Here is a 5257-nt window from a genome sequence, read left to right on the forward strand (position 1 = left end):
AATTTTTATTGATATTCATAAAATATTCATAAATATATGCACATAAAATAATGAATAAACTCTTTTATTAAATAAATAATAAATATCCTATTACATCTTATGCTTCTAGGACACCATTCCCAACAGTAACTTGTATCACAACCCCATCGATGTATGTGCACTTTCACTGTTTCAGGTGGAAACATCTCATGATTTCTACACTTGATACACTGACAACTAATACCCCCGATTGAATTTGCATAATTCTTTCCAACCTCAATAAAAGCACACAAACCATCCCAGTACTCATCAAGCAACTAGTTCCTTAAATGTATCCAACTCTTGTCCATAGGCATCTCCACTACGAAGAATTTATAAAGTTTTATCAAATTTTATGAAAATTAATACAAATTATTTTATAGTAAGTATTTAACATTAGTTTATTTAATTATTTTATTGTTAATATAATCCTAATTAAAATTTTTATCTAATTTTTTAATTATCACATAATCATCATTAAATAAATTTCATACAAATTTTAATATAATTATCACATATTTCAGTTTCAATTCTAAATTCAAAACCACAAACTATATCCAAAATCTAAAACAAAATCATAAACCATAACAAAAATACCAAAATCAATTAACAAAATACCAAAATATTAACTCACAAAATCTAAACCCACAAATACCGGGGGTTGGAGAACGGTAAGGTAGCAGGGAAAAGAGGGCGCCGGCGGCCGGAAAATAACGAGTGCAGCCGGAAAAGTGGGCGGCGAGGGGGAGATGAAAACTCCGCATTTTTTGACTTTTCTCTCCACAAATGAAAGATTTGAGGAGAGAACGATATCTTTAAGCTATTTTCAGTGTTTTTGGAGGTTTTGGACGGAGAGAATAAGGGAAAACGCGAGAGGCTCACCGGAAAAAATGGCGGAAGGAGGTCTGCGATTTCGTTTATGCAGGTGGTTTTTTGCGATGACATTATTTCGTCGCAACAAAGATTAAATCGTCGTTGCAATTAATGTTAAAACGACATGTTTTTCTTCACCTCATTAATATTTATGAGAATATTCTTGAGGAATATACCCTGGTTTATTTCTTGCGACGATAATTTAACAATGTCGTCGCAAATAATTTTGAGGAAACCGCCAAAGTTTTCCCCTTTTTTTGGAGAAAATTAAATCCCCAGTTATTTTCGACGACAATATTAAAACTGTCGTCCTTGATAGAATTTTCTAGAACCCTTTTTCTGATGACACGTGTCGTCGTAAAAACAGTCGTTCTGAAAAGAATTTTCTGGAACCATTTTTTGCGATGACTTTTTGCGTCATCATCACAAAAAATAAAGAAATATCTGGAACCTATTCGCATGAAACCGTCAAATTTCCCGCCTCTTTTTGGCCATGTCACCGCCAGTTGTAACCATCAATATTTGGGACGAATATCGTCGCAATTAATGTACAAACTAGAGCCAAAATTGTTGGCGCCAGATTGGTTTTGGTGCCAATGGATATTAGTGACGACATGTCGCCGTTCAATTTTAGCGACAACATATCGTCGTAAATATATAAATTTTGTGCAATGACATGTTGTCGCAAATACTATAATTTTAGCAACGACAAATGTGGTCGCTAATAATATCGTCGCTAATAACCCTTTTTGTTGTAGTGAGAGTCGGTAGATTGGAAAAAAAAAATAACAGGGTGATTATTTAGGGAAATGTTGAATTTTGAAAACGTAATTAAATGATGTCCAAAATTTTTAACAGAAAAATTAACATTTTAGATACCAAAATCATTTAGGGAACTGCCGAATTTGGAGAGGTAATTAAAAAATGTCCGCTTATTAAAATAAAAATAAAAAGTCAAAACTTTTTACATGAAAAAAAATACTGTTTTTGGAAAATTTATGTTTACGAGTATAATATAATCGATAATATTTTAATGTTTATTGAGTAAAATAATTAGTGATTCATATTGGCTTCAATAAATTTGTAAATATAATGTCTGTATTATTACGAAAGTAACGTGGTCGCCTAGGTCGCCTACATAGTAGTACAATTCTCTTTTTCCTCAAGTGAGGACAAGTATTGACTTGAGGATTTTCCAAGTTGTATTGAATTCTCTATAATGGCTACATGTGAGTTTTTATCTAATAAAAGTTCATTTCCCTTTCAAGAAAAAAGAAATACAAACAAAAACTTAGACATTACTACGATGTCAGTCCACTTAGGCCATCTCTAATGTAAAGACAAATATTAACTGTATATTTAACATTAAAAAGTATAATATATATATTATTTTCAATTTTATTTTAATGCATAATGCTATTTAAAATGTTATTTTTTTCTATAATCATTAAGTTTTGAAAATTGTAAAAGTAAAATTTTAGTTTTAAAATAGTTAGAAAATATAAAAATTACGATGATTACATGAAAAAGTATATATTTCGATCAATAGCAATTAAATACTAAATTTTTTATATGTTATACTTGATGAAAAATTTACCACAAAATATAACATATAAAAAATTCGGCACAATAAATAACATTATATTAAAGAGTATTTTTTACACTAAAATATTATTTATAATTAATACTAATTATAGCATTATATTTAAGATGCTCTTATAAGTTATTTTTAGTAATTTTAACCTCAAAAGTCGTGTATTAAAAAGAGAAAATTGAATGATGGAGGAGATGGAAGATGCTGAGAGCAAAAGTTGTAGTAAACAAAGAAAAAAAGAGTTTATAAGTAAATAAGGTTAAAATTGGTGCTGTTCATGATGTTGGGGTAATTTCTATAGAGCCAGTGAGATAATTACATGATATGAAATTGTCTCAAAATTCAGGTTCCGTTTATTTCACCGATTCGAGTTTAGAATTTGAGTTTTATTACAATAAAAAATTCTCAGAAACAGCCACATTTAACTTTTTTACTACAATAAAAAAATTTTATATAAAATTACATATCAATTTAAATTAAAAATTTTAATTAACGAACTAAGCAGATCCAGTTTAAAGACCACAATATCACATACAAAAGAGTTGTATTATTTTTTCCTCACGTAGTAGCTGTTGTCCTGAACAGCAAAAGATGATGAGAGTTCTTAAAGTCCCATGTGTCGGCAGCTCATTGTGTTGGTCTATGACTAATTTGGTTCATGCTAGGGCCCTCAATCTGGCATATTGTCCAAAATTAGTTATTTTTGCTTTCATTCTCAAGTTCCCATATTTGTCTCTGTTCGTTTTGGTTTTTAATGACCAATTGGAGACGGCCTTTTTTGTTTTTTTTCGTGTAAGGTCATTTAAGGAATTCTGAATTTCGAGCCTACAGGCTACAACCACCAGATATTCATTACTACATTGAATACAAGCAACGAAAAAAAAAAAAAGAGTTTTATTATTATTATTATTAAGAAAATAGTAAGAAATAAATTGATACGAAAAGTTTAAGAAAATATATAAGTCAACTTTTAATTATAGAAATTAATAGATTATAACTTGTCAAGTTATGGTTCATAACTAGATAAGTTATGGACAAACTTGTCAAGTTATGGTTCATAGCCAGACAAGTTATGGACAAAAACTGAGAATAACTTGTCAATTTATGGTTCATAACCAAACAAGTTATGGAGGAAAACAGTAATTTGGCATATTTATTAACTTATGTAAACTATTGGCCTATTAATTAACTTATGTAAACCATTGGCCTATTAATTTTAATTCATCTCAAATCTTTGCCTATTTTCCTCTTTCTCCCTTATTATTATTATTTTTTTTTTAAGAAGAAGAAGAAGAAGAAACAATCTACATCTAGATAATCCTCGTGATTTTATCAGAGTATCCTGTTTGATGACGGTTTCTTGATAAGAAGTATCATTACGACCAAAAGGCCCATTAACAAAAAAATTGAATTTTAATTTTTACCATTTATTTTTTATTAATATATTTTTTAGTTAAATAATTATATTAATAAAAGGGTATTAATTAAGAATAACGTGTAGAAATTGCTAAATTAAATTTAAAATGAAAAATGCAGTAATTTTTTCAATTAAAGTGGGTGTGGTCTGCGGTGTTGTGGGCGTGTATTGTCGACAAACATGCTTTGATATTGCTAAATTAAATTTAAAATGAAAAATAGATTTCCATTAATAAAGAAGTTTCATTTAGCCAAGAAATGTCTCCTTAAATACACATGTAGCAGCGACAATTCAGAACATCATCATCAAAAGTCATGCTTACCACATCATCCAATTGACAGGGGGCAACCGACCAACGACGATGACATATATGTTTGCGGCAACTAAAAATTTTGCAGACCACAGGTGTTGTTATCACGAAAAGATTCAATAAACGAGTTCTTAACGGGTAATCAGCAAAATGTCAGTGCTAAAAATCCTAATTGTTGTAGTAAAACTCCTTGGAGTTGAAAGTCGAGATCCAAATTGAAACAAATTCTATTCATAGAAACCAAAAATTAAAAGTTAACAAAAGAAAAAAAAACAAAAGTAAATGAGCATGCGTAGACTTTGCGGAGAAACTATGGCTAATTTGTAACTTAATAGAGGAATATTTAGAGGTAGAGAGAGGATAATGAATTGTCCGCGAATGGAGATGTATTGGAAAAAGATAAGGTATCATTCAGGTTATATAAAACGCTTTAGATGTCACTTCTCAACCAACTTGTTGGAGTTCACTTTGTCGTTACGTTGTCTAATTGTGGAAAGAGTTATACTTCTTGATTAGTTATTATCTCCGAACAATGACCAAAGACAGAAAGAGGGCAAAAATAAATAAATCTACAATAAGACTAGTTAACAACTTATACCACACTTGTAAGCTAGTACAATTGATCAATGGATGAACACTTGGCAAATGAAGAACACCTACAATTTCAAGAAAAAAAAAAAAAAAAAGAGGTAAAGAATCAGCCAAGATTCTAATGCGTCCCATTTGTTACCATTCAGAAAAGATACACACGACTTTTTTTTTTTTTTTTCTTTCTAAAGGCTCTCAGGTAATAAAATGCCTTTTCAATAAAAGGGTGTCAAGTACTAGAATTGTTTGATCCATCATTAATCATCGGGAATATAAGGTAAGGAAAAAAGATTACGGAGAACTTTAAAAATGATCTTGGTTCAGGTACAAATAATTGAAAAAAGAACGAAAGAGAAAGAATACAGGTGTTAGAGAAAAGGTTACCAAACCAACGTAAACTAGGTCTCTCACGTCTACTTGGATTGTGTAGTCCATTCGAACATTATAACGGGCCCTT

Source organism: Morus notabilis, unplaced genomic scaffold, assembly GCF_000414095.1.
Source record: "Morus notabilis unplaced genomic scaffold, ASM41409v2 Scaffold689, whole genome shotgun sequence".
Lineage (NCBI taxonomy): Eukaryota > Viridiplantae > Streptophyta > Magnoliopsida > Rosales > Moraceae > Morus > Morus notabilis.